This window comes from Gorilla gorilla, chromosome 5 (genome assembly GCF_029281585.2).
Source record: "Gorilla gorilla gorilla isolate KB3781 chromosome 5, NHGRI_mGorGor1-v2.1_pri, whole genome shotgun sequence".
Taxonomy (NCBI): Eukaryota; Metazoa; Chordata; class Mammalia; order Primates; family Hominidae; genus Gorilla; species Gorilla gorilla.
The window spans coordinates 74,663,995-74,676,645 of NC_073229.2; the positions used below are offsets into that span (position 1 = coordinate 74,663,995).

The window sequence follows — 12,651 nt, forward strand, 5'->3', positions numbered from 1 at the left end:
TGATGAAATGTGTTTCGGAATGATGGTTATCTTGAGTAAGAACACTCAGGCCAATGGAAAAAGAGACCATATCATTAGACATAGGTTACTACCAAGATCTTAGCTTTTGTTTTGAGTGGGGGTGTATAGGTACTTATCAGATAGATAGAAAGATAGAGTAATTTAAAAATAAATAGGTATGGAAGTGCAGAATCTCTTCAACACACTGATTCCCCCCTCCCCCCTTTTTTTTTTTTTTTGATATATACCCAGCAGTGGGAACTACTATATGCTAGATCAATATAGTAGTTCTATTTTTAGTTTTTTGAGGAACCTCCATATTTTGTTTTCCATAATGGCTGTACTAAACTTACATTCCTACCAACGAGCATTCTCCTTTCCCTGAATACCTGCTAGCATCTGTTATTTTCTTTTTGATAACAGACATTTTTACCAGGGTGCGATGATATCCCATTGTAGTTTTAATTTGCATTTCCTTGACAATTAGTAATGTTGAGCATCTTTTCATATACCTGTTCGTCATTTGTATGTCTTCTTTAGGGAAATATCTATTTAGATCTTTTGCCCATTTTTTAATCAGATTATTTGTCTTTTTGCTCTTGAGTTGTTTGAGTTCCTCACATACTCTGGTTATTAATCACTTGTCAGATGAATAGCTGGCAAATATTTTTTTCCCATTCTGTGGGCTGTCTCTTCTCTTTGTTGATTTTTTCCTCTGAAGCTTTTTAGCTTGATGTGATCCCACTTGTCAATTTGCTTTGGTTTCCTGTGCTTTTGAGGTCTTACTGAAGAAATCTTTGCCTAGACCAATGTACTGAGGCATTTCAATAGCAAGATATGAAATCAACCTAAGTGTCCATCAATGGATGAAATTATAAGGAAATTGTGAGATATATATATACACAAAGGAATATTATTCAGTCATAAAGAAGAATGAAATTCTGTCATTTACAGCAACATAGACGGAACTGGAAGGCATTATGTTAAGTGCAGTAAGCCAAGCACAAAGAGAAAAATATTGCCTGTTCTCACTCATGTTGGAGTTAAAATAGTGGATCTCATGAAGATAGAGAATTGAAAGGTGTTTACCAGAAGCTGGGAAGGTTGGGCGGAGAGGGGAGATGAAGAGAGGTTGGTTAATGAGCACAAAAATACACTCAGAAGGAACAAGATCTAGTGTTTGGGATCAATATAGGATAGCTGTGGTTAATACTTTATTGTATAGTTCTAAATAGCTAGAAGAGGTTTGGAATGTCTCCCAGCACAAAGGAATGATAAACGTTTGAGGTGATGAATATCCCAATTGTGATCTGACCATTACACACTATGCTTGTATCAAAGCACCACATGTAAGCCAGCTTCAGTGGTGCATAACTATAGTCCTACTACTTGGGAGACTGAGGTGGGAGGATCACTAGAACCTAGGAATACAAGGCTGTAGTATACTTTACACCTGTGAATAACCACTGCACTCCAGCCTGGGCAACACAGAGAGACCCTGTCTCTTAAAAAACACAAAACAAAAAAACCATGTACCCCATAAATATGTACAACTATTAGTATCCATAAAAATTAAAAACAAAGTTGCCTCTGGTGGGTCACACCTGTAATCCCAACACTTTGGGAGGCCAGGGTGAGAGGATCACTTGAGCCCAGGAGTTCAAGGCTGCAGAGAGCTATGAGTGCACCACTTCTCTCCTGCCTGGGCATCACAGCGAGATCCCATCTCTTAAAAAAAATCAATAAATAAAACTTAAATTTATATAAATTAAATAAACAACTGAAAGTGGCACATGAGCCAATGGGTGTCATGAATTCACCATCTTACTTTCTTTTCATCCCTCTTATCACCACCTAAAACCACTGTCAATCATAACTACATTTGTAGTTCATTTAATAGCTCACAAAACTTGTCAAAAATATTATCTCATTTAATCCCTGCAACAATCTTATGAAATGTGCATTGCTATCATTCTCATTCTACATAAGGGAAAACTATGGCTAAAAGAGATAAGTGACTGTTCCAGTTTAAATCCAGTTCTTAAACTCCAAATTCTGCATTCTTTCCCACATGAGCCTGAAAAATATCTATCCGTTCTAATCGCTCCACATGCACCTCAAATCATGTGATATTTAAGAGATCTCGAAGAAATAATAAAATTAGCACCAAATCACCAAAAGTAGATGCCAAAACTAACACCCTTGAAAGGTGAGATTCCTCAGACTACTGGATCCCTTTCTCAGCCACCTAAACAAGGTCATATCAAAGGCCTGGTTATCTTTACTAATACCATCTTCAATCGCACACAAACACATAACCTTCTAACAACTCCTGACTGAGCTTCTATTTGGAACCTAAGCCACAGATGTTTTTTGTTTTTTTGTTTGTTTTGAGATGGAGTCTCACTCTGTCGCCCAGGCTGAAGTGCAGTGGTGCAATCTCCGCTCACTGCAAGCTCCGCCTCCCAGGTTCACCCCATTCTCCTGCCTCAGCCTCTCGAGTAGCTGGGACTACAGGCGCCCGCCACCAAGCCCGGCTAAATTTTTTGTATTTTTAGTAGAGACGGGGTTTCACCATGTTAGCCAGGATGGTCTCGATCTCCTGACCTCGTGATCCGCCCACCTCAGCCTCCCAAAGTGCTGGGATTACAGGCGTGAGCCACCATGCCCCGCCTGCCAGAGATGTTTTAAGATGCTCACAGGGCCCTGAGCCACTCTTTTACAGGTCTCATCACATTAGACATATACTCAGACACATTCAATACATTTTCCATTAAATGCTTGAAAGGGCTTTTATTATTTGAAAAATATATTTTGTTAAAAGTTATTTTTGGGTAATTTTAAATTTCACTTATGCACAATTATACAAAAGTTGAATTGCAACTGGGCAGTTGAAATAATGACTAGTCATTTAATTAAAGATTGTTTTTAAAGTTAAGTTCCAAGCTTCTTATTTTGGAATCAATAACATGTATTTAGGTCCCAGTGATCTCAAAAAACCTTTGAAGAGCTCACGGACCCTAAGGACAGACCAGAGTGTCTAATGGACACACCATCGGGCCAGGAGCAAAGGCTACAGATTATTGGTGTCAATGGCAGAGGGGCTGTCTGTGGCTACCCCTGGCTCCATCCCTAGAGCTGCTGGAATCTTAGCACAGGTGAACTTATCCACCACACCACTTCTCCCTACCATACTTGTATACTACCTCCAAATTCAAGCCCCATGGGCAACTCTTTTCTCAAAAACTATCATCCTTTTGCTACTCTGTAGCTGCTCCACTGCTGCCTGCCTAGTCAACTCTTTTCTAGGTGCCCTTTGAAACCTTCATTTGTCAGGAAGCTCTAACTCCTCACAAAAGTGCCGTCTCCACTGCTTGCCTTACCTTAATCATTCCACGTTGTATTTGTTAAGTGCCTGCTCTCTATACCTCTGCACCTCTCCAGCAGAGGCTTCTGCTTCTCCTGCATGTCTCATCGAAATCCCGGAGGGAAACATCATCCAATGCCACTCTCTTCCTTTCCCTGAATTGTCACTGTCTGACCTCTGGTCACACTCCCTCATTTGCTGAGGACTTTGGAACCTGACTCATTGCTTCATCTTCACTTTGAGTGTAGTCATCTGGGAAGATTTCCACATTCATGTGGATGGGCCAGCCAACACCTCAGCCACAAAAGTTCCTAGCCTCCTGAGTTCAAATAATCTTTATCTTCTCTCTTCTTCTCCCAGCATGCCATGGCCCCATTCTGGATGGTGACATCACCTGGTACTGAACCAACTCTGAGACCTCTCATTGTAACCCAAAAATGTGACCTCCAATTTTTGGCTCTCCAGCTCTCTCACTCCTCTTCAAGCTAATCCAGACCTCTAATGCTCTGTTCCTGGACTGCCGTTAAGATTTCCTGTTCTTCCTCATCAAGCCTCATGATGCATCATTTCAAGCATTCTCTTGACATCAATATCCCAGCTGCCTCCTTTAGAGCTATCAAGTCCACCCTCTATCTTGGATCAGTTGAAACATTCACCTTAACTCCCAATTCTAAATGGCTGAAATGTGCTTTGAAAACACTACTCAATGAAGCAGCTTAATCCCTCGACAAATGTCCAACCATCTAACATCAACTGGGTTCTCAGCACTGTTTTTCTTTAACAACTTCTAGCTATCCCCAAATGTATCCATTTCTACTCTTACCCTCACCTGCACTCTGTCCAGGCCTAGGAAAGGCCCCCTTTCATCTCCCTAAAATATCTCAAATGTTTCCCATCTTATGAAAGACCTTTCTGAATCCTATATCCTCCCCAGCTTACTGCCTAAATTCCTGTCTCTTCTTAGGCAAACTCCTTTAAAGGGTAATTTATAAAGGTTCTTTCCATGTCTGTATCTCCTAGTCATTTTTTCCCCATTCATTTTAAATTGACTTGTATTTGTATCAAAGTAAAACGTGCCTGTAAGAAGCAAATAATGCTAAAAAACATTTGGCCTAAAAGGCTGTTACCTAGATACCTGGCTCTGATCAAATGTCACCTTATCAAAGAATGTTCCCTGACTGTGCAATGTAAACCCATCATCCCACCCCAACACTATCTTCCCCCTTACCTGAAGCATTTTTCTTCATACCATTTACCACCTCCTAGCATAATATAAATTTAGTTATTTGGCCGGGCTCAGTGGCTCACGCCTGTAATCCCAGCACTTTGTGGGGGCCGAGGTGGGCAGATTACTTGAGGTCAGGAGTTCAAGACAAGCCTGACCAACATGGTGAAACCCTGTCTCTACTAAAAAATACAAAAAATTAGCTGGGCATGGTGGCAGGCACCTGTAATCCCAGCTACCTGGGAGGCAGAGGCAGGAGAATCACTTGAACCCAGGAGGCGGAGGTTGCAGTGAGCAAAGATTGTGCCGCTGTACTCCAGCCTGGGTGACAGAGTGAGACTCCATCTGAAAATAAATACATAAATAAATTTAGTTATTTGTTTTTATTTTTATGGGATCTGTGGCACAGAGCAAACAATAAATATGTGTGGAATTAATGAAAATCTATTCTAACAGGATATCAAATTGGAACATTTTTAATTAGTTTCAACTGATATCCCATAGGCTGGGAACAATACAATAAATGCCACTATCCCCCAGTCCTAAAGGAAAGTGTTGGAACAGTGCAACTCAAAATATGCCCATGGACAAATGCCAGTCTGAGAACTGTTTTTATTGGTTTGCTATAAGATAAATACAGAAATTGGAAGTATTTAGAGACTTTTAGAATAATTTGACACTGCTTTGGAAGTACAACTGGTCAATAGACTTGTCTTGTTGAACAGACTGTTTCAGGTGCTGTTGAACTCACATAATACATCACCAGTGTGATGTGAACTGAAGACCAGTCATGCAATAAAGGGCCAGGTATAGACCTGTAATGAATTGGAAGTTAAAAAAAAAAATCTTTCCCACAAATGTACGCAATGCCCTGTGCTAAACCATCTGTGACAACCACGTTAGGACAGTGTGACACAGATTAGAGCAACATGAGCCCATCACCACTCTAAGAGGGTAGACAAAGCCAGAAACCAAGAGGAGAGATTGTTGTGTAGAAAGCTATTTATGTCTTGAGCATTTCCTCCTAGAAGAGAGGTTGGTGTGCATATCCTATGCCTTAAACCAAGAGAGAGGGCTTCAAGGAGACACCTTGAAGGGTAAAACATGTCTCCCCTGGAGTTTAAGGAACATGTGACTAGAATATGACTCTCACCAAAAGACTCTAAAGGTGAAGACTGTGGCTGGAATAAAAGGCATGCTTGGCACTGAGCTGCCCCTACATGGCACATGCTTTTGGGAGATCTGTCATGGACCCAGGGTCAGAGGGAACTAGTTTAAGCTCCTATTCAAAGGGATCCTATCCAAGAGGAATTTGTGGATGGAAGGAGGGACCAAACAGATGGGGTGAAGCATCAGAAGCTCAGAGGACCAAGGCAGGAATACACGAGCAAAGAAAAATCTTTTCCCAGATGAAAGGAAATACAACACATTCAGAGGACACAAACTGCCAGGTCATAACTATAAGGGCTGTGCAAAACTAGGCCCTTGTCCCCTAATCCCCTCTCTCCTTGGCCAATCCTAGAGCAGTCAGAAACAACAACAGGAGAAAATGAGGAGAGAAGAGAGGGAAAAAACCAACCACGTCCTTTGCCACTGCAGCCTGAATCTCTGTCAAGCTGAGAGAAGGCAAAAAATATTAACGTTGAATATGAAGTTGTAATAATTCATGAGGCTAGACTGGAGTTATATTATTATTAGACGAAGCAAAAATATTTAATGCTTGACAGTGACCCAAGGGCTTTCCATTATCTAAGAATCACCAGTAAAGTTGTGGCACCTGCCTTGAGTTTTTCCTTAGGAGTAGAGAGTGAGTTAAATGGTAATTAGTGAGAAAGAATAAATTTGATTTCTCTTTGCACTCGAATCAATAAATAGATTATACACAAAAAAAATGTGGTCCCCTGGCTCTTCTTCCCACCTTCTCAGACACAACCACTTTCAACTTTCTACGTATCTTACTGCATTTATCTTAATACTTCTGGCCGGGCGCGGTGGCTCATGCCTGTAATCCCAGCACTTTGGGAGGCCAAGGCAGGTGGATCACGAGGTCAGGAGATCGAGACCATCCTGGCTAACACAGTGAAACCCCCGTCTCTACTAAAAAATACAAAAAAATTAGCCAGGCGCGGTGGCAGGCGCCTGTAGTCCCAGCTACTCGGGAGGCTGAGGCAGGAGAATGGCAGGAACCCGGGAGGCGGAGTTTGCAGTGAGCAGAGATCACGCCACTGCACTCCAGCCTGGGAGACAGAGCGAGACTTCGTCTCGGAAAAAAAAAAAAAATAGTTCCAAGTAACATGCATATAGTGGTATGTCTAGGTTTATTAATTATAGTTATTATCTATTCGGTCCCTATTAAGATAGATAAAGAATTATACCTTTCTTACAGAATTTTTGCATACATCCATATTCAGTGATATTATGGTTAATTCCATCTTTTATCATTCACTCCTTAATTAAGTAGCATACCATGATTAAATTTTCTTGCTTCCTCAAATCTATAAATAGATTAATCCACACAATAACACTATAAAGTTATGACCCCCATTCTAAACTGGAGGAACCTGAGCCACAGAGAAATTAAGTAACTCACTTGCCCAAAGGCACTGAGCTGGTAAGTGCTGAAACCAGAATTTAAACTCACATTAGGCTGTATAGTTCCAGAATGCACACTCTTAAGCCCTCCATGATAGTGCTTATGTTTGCTAAAAGGTTTAAGTCATAGCTCAAGCAAAATTAAACTGGGCCTAGCCCATTACTAAAGTAGGTGCTATTGTAGCATATGATAAAGACATTTTTAAAATTTCTATTCCCACAATGAATAGGTAACTTTCAAGAGAGTACCTTTCTGGATACTCTTTTGAAAGTATCCAGAAAGGTACTTTGGATATGTAACATACAACCCAACTTGTTAGTTCATCACAGTAACTGAATGTATGATTTTCCTTTTATCCATTCTTCACCCTGACTTCTCACCTTACAATTTTCTCTTAGCTAAAGTTAAGCGATAACTCTTCAGAAAAATAGTCTAGAGATTCATTATTAAAAATATATTGAAATCTTACAATTCTCTGGTGCTAAGGTTTAGAACACAAAGCACAGTCTCTTTCCTCTAAAATGATGTAATTCTTCTCATTACTAAAGTCAGAATAAGAGTTAGAACTACAATGAAGAAATTACTTCAGAGAAACCATTTTAGTATGTTTCTTAGAAAGCAGTATATTAGGCCAGGCGCAGTGGCCCATGCCTGTAATCCCAGCACTTTGGGAAGCCAAGGCAGGCAGATCGCTTGAGGTCAGGAGTTCGAGACCAGCCTGGCCAACATGGTAAAACCCTGTCTCTACTAGAAATACAAAAATTAGCCGGGCGTGGTACACACACCTGTCATCCCAGCTACTTGGGAGCCTGAGGCGGGAGAATTGCATGAACCCAGGAGGCGGAGGTTGCAGTGAGCCAAGATCACACCACTGCACTCCAGCCTGGATGACAGAGTGAGACTCCGTCTCGAAAAAAAGAAAAAAGAAAAAAAAAAAAAAGAAAGCAGTGCTGTTCTGTTTTTCAACTTATCTGGTTCCATAATTAGTGAAAGAGATATTTTCAAACATTGATTAATGAAATACTTAATATAGTCCCTAGTAATATAAAATACTGTCTTTCTTTTTTTTTTTTTTTTTTTTTTTGAGACAGAGTCTTTGCTCTGTTGCCAGGCTGGAGTGCAGTGGCACGATCTCGGCTCACTGAAAGCTCCGCCTCCTGGGTTCATGCCATTCTCCTGGCTCAGCCTCCCGAGTAGCTGGGACTACAGTCGCCCACCACCACGCCCGGCTAATTTTTTGTATTTTTTTAGTAGAGACGGGGTTTCACCGTGTTAGCCAGGATGGTCTCGATCTCCTGACCTCATGATCCGCCCACCTCGGTCTCCCAAAGTGCTGGGATTACAGGCATGAGCCACCACGCCCAGCATAAAATACCATCTTTCTCAAAGTTATATATACCTAAAGAAATAAGGCCAGGCACGGTGGCTCACATCTGTAATCCCAGCACTTTGGGAGGCCGATGGGGGCAGATCACGAGGTCAGGATTTCAAGACCAACCTGGCCAACATAGTGAAACCACATCTCTACTAAAAATACAAAAATTAGCCGGGCGTGGTGAGACGTGCCTGTAGTCCGAGCTACTCAGGAGGCTGAGGCAAGAGAATCACTTGAACTGGGGAGACAGAGGTTGCAGTGAGCCAAGACCACGCCATTACACTCCGGCCTGGGTGACAGAGTGAGACTCATCTCAAAAAACAACAACAACAAAGAAATAAAAGAACAAGTGAAAATTAGAATATAAAACAAGTAACTGATAAAAGAATCAGACAATGCCTGACATCCAACTGACTGATCTTCCCACCCCATTTCCCATCTTCAAACTCAAAAGTTTATTTTTATGTTTTTAAAAAACCCAAATTTTTAAGAGCAAGCCATAGGCCACAGAATTCTAAAACTCTCCAACCATATTCAGCCTTTTACTCCTAAAAACAGGAAATAGTACAACTCAAAAGATCAACAATCTGAAAATTTAATCCAAGTGATTTCTCTTTATTGGTAAAAAAAAATCACAATTTCTATAATTTGCCATCAGTGGAAGAATTCAAGCCTGACTAACTCATTCACATTTTATTAAATGGGTGGCTAATATTTAATTTCATAGAGACCAAAAAAAGCACCAAACAAAGGGAGAGGGCAGCGCGTGCACAAGAAACTTGGCTAATGATTTTTCAGACACCTCTCGGTTAAAACTCCAAGAGCTGAATGAACACAGAAATCCACTTTAAAGTATATGTTCAGGTCGAATGTATAATTTTTGCCCTTCTGAACTCCTGGGACAAAGGTTTATGCTCAATAATGTTTAACCTTCTTGAAATGCAGAAGGAGAAAAGGCTCAAAGCAATATGTCAGAACTGATTATCACAGTTCAAGAGAAATGGTTATTCTGATGGCCAAGAAAAATGGGCTCATTTTCAACAGGAATGCTGGCCACTTAAAAATAATTATTTTTCTGTGGCTGCAAATTATGAAAATTAGTAGCATGAAAGCACATGTCCTGTAAGGACCCCATTGCTTCTGAAAGATATCCACATCCAGCTATCCAGTTTTGGAGAAAGTAAATGGGTTATTTTTATTGTGTTTGGCAAAGTAGCTAAAAATTATACTCCATTCTTAATTAACAATGCCTATTTATAATAGGGCTAATATATAAATAAAATTCACAGATAATTCTAAAGCATCCTAACTAATGATAGTTTCAAACTTTCTTAATTAAGCTATGAACAGAGTTAGAAATGTACAAATCACTGGCTTGCCTCCCTATTTAGCAACAGAAAATTAGAAGTATAAGCAGCAAAATGAAAGCAAATAATCTACCACTGAAAAGCTATCTCCTGAGCAGAGAGTCACATAATGGCATGTAATGTCAATATTAAAGATTAACTCAAATCAATTAAGCAACTCAATATCTTGCATTTTAGCCATCATCAAAATTTCATGAGCTCTGTGAAAAGATATATGTGTAATTTGCTGGAATAAAATCATACTAAAATGGAAGAATTCTACTTACTAAGAAAAAATTGTTAGACCAGCTATCATTTAAATTTCAGCAAGACAAAAGTCAAGCAATGTGATAGCATGTTGCTTTTTTCTTTTCCCCCCCAAGACAGAGTCTCGCTCTGTCACCCAGGCTGGAATGAGGTGGCATGATCTTGGCTCACTGCAACCTCTGCCTCCCAGGTTCAAGCTGATCCTCCTGCCTCAACCTCCCAAGTAGCTGGAATTACAGGTGCGTGCCACCACACCCAGCTGATTTTTATATTTTTAGTAGAGATGGGGTTTCACCATGTTGGCCAGGCTGGTCTCAAACTCCTGACCTCAGGTGATCCACCCACCTTGGCCTCCCAAAGTGCTGGGATTACAGGTGTGAGCCACCACGCCCAGCCCATGTTGCCTTTAAGGTCAGTTTTGTTTCAATGATGATTCTAGTCTCAGATCAATAAATCAGCAAAGAACAAAAACAGTAGTCTTGGGGGAAAAAAATCAGTTCTAGATTTTAAAATCTATATATGCCTATATAATTCCTTGTCTATTTTACATTATTTGTTTAAGTTTTAAATAATAAGCACATTTTATACACCATTCACTAATATGGTCTGTCAAATGTTCTAAGTAAAAAGACAACAAATAAGCAAATAGTTCTTTGTTAAAAGAAAACAAGAAGTAAAAAGAAATCAGGAGATGGCCATAGGAACAACTTCCCACCTTCTGCCTTTCTAAAAACCTTTTAATAATAAATATCTAAAATCTCAAAATGTTATTAACAAAAATTTAGGCTTACTCTATGGAAAACAAAAGTGTTGATGATGCAAACTTCAAGTAAAGGTTTGTTTCTTTCTCTAATGCCTTAAACCTTTCATTATGGAAAATTTTATGCTTATACAACAAAGGAAAACTATAGAGAACTGCCATTTACACGCCCAGCTTTAACAATCACCATCTCCTGGTCAGTGCTATTTCAACTATACCCCTATCCACATTTTCTCCCCTACCCCACCAGATGATTTGAAAGCCAATATGAGGGATTTTATTTCATTATTAAATATTTTAGTATGCATCTCTAAAAGATAATGATTATTTTTAATAAAATAAAAATACCATTATCAATCTAAAATATTTTTATAAGTTTCTTAATATCATTAAATATCCAAGCCTGGGCAACAAAGCAAGACCATGTTTCTTCAAAAAAATTAAAAAATTAGCCAGGCTTGGTGGCACACATCTGTAGTCTCACCTTCTCAGGAGACTGAGGCAGGAGGATTACCTGAGTTCAGGAGGTTGAAAATGCAGTGAGCTGTGATTGTGCCACTGCACTCGAGCCTGGGTGGCAGAGTGAGAACTTATCTCAAAAAAAAAAAAAAATTCATTGTTCAAATTTCCCCCACTTTCTCTTTTTTTTATATTCGGTTTATTCACCCAAATAAGGCATACATGTTACATTTGGTTAGTAGGTCTTTTAAGTCTCTTTTCTTGTATAGACTATCACTCCCACATTTTTTCTTATAATTTGTCAAAGAAATTAGGGGTATTTGTTCTAGAGTTTCCCACACCTCAACTTAGCTAAATCCTAAATGTATCTTCACTATCTTCACCTAATCATTTAACATATTCCTCTGTCACCTGTATTTTATGTAAATCTATAATTAGAACTAGCAGTTTGATCTGATTTAGGTTCAATTTTTAGCAAGAATACTTTATAAGTATTTTTGTATACTTTCATCAGGAGACGCATATGTGTGGTTGTCTCTCATGTACTAGCAGTCATTGATGATCAGTGTCTAGGTTCGTTATTTTATTAGGGCTTGCAAGATGGTAAAATTGTAATTTCATCATTCCTTCTTCCTTCAACAGCAGTAGGAGCCTCTCCAAGTTTACTCCTGGTGCTGACATGATCCCAGTAGTCTTTGATGCTTCCTTGCTTTCTGGTTTGACAAGATGTGCCAAGCTCATTTTTTTTTTTTTTTTTTGAGATGGAGTCTCACTCTGTTGCCCAGGCTGGAGTGCAGTGGTGCGATCTCGGCTCAATGCAAGCTCTGCCTCCCAGGTTCACACCATTCTCCTGCCTCAGCCTCCTGAGTAGCTGAGACTACAGGCACGCGCCACCAAGCCGGGCTAATTTTTTTGTATATTTAGTAGAGACGGGGTTTCACCATGTTAGCCAGGATGGTCTTGATCTCCTGACCTCATGATCCGCCCACCTCGGCCTCCCAAAGTGCTGGGATTACAGGCGTGAGCCACCGTGCCCAGCTGCGAAGCTCATTCTATATTTTCTGTTTCAGCTCTGGAATCAGCCATTTATCCAACAAGTTTGTGATTGATGGTTTCTATGAGTGTCCTGCCTGCATCCCTTCCACCTGGCCAATGGACTCACATACAGGCTACTGTGAGTGTTGGCTGCTAATGGCTCATAGCCGCCCTCTCCTTCAGGGACTCCCCTAACCTAAAGCTTCCTCACACCCCCAGCCCTA

The 12,651-nt window shown here is 40.1% G+C and overlaps 1 protein-coding gene across 9 annotated transcripts in view; it reads right to left on the bottom strand.

Annotated features, from left to right (window-relative positions):
* Nucleotides 1–12,651, bottom strand: part of DST (dystonin) — a 494,942-nt gene that overhangs the window by 415,337 nt on the left and 66,954 nt on the right. The window lies entirely within an intron of this gene.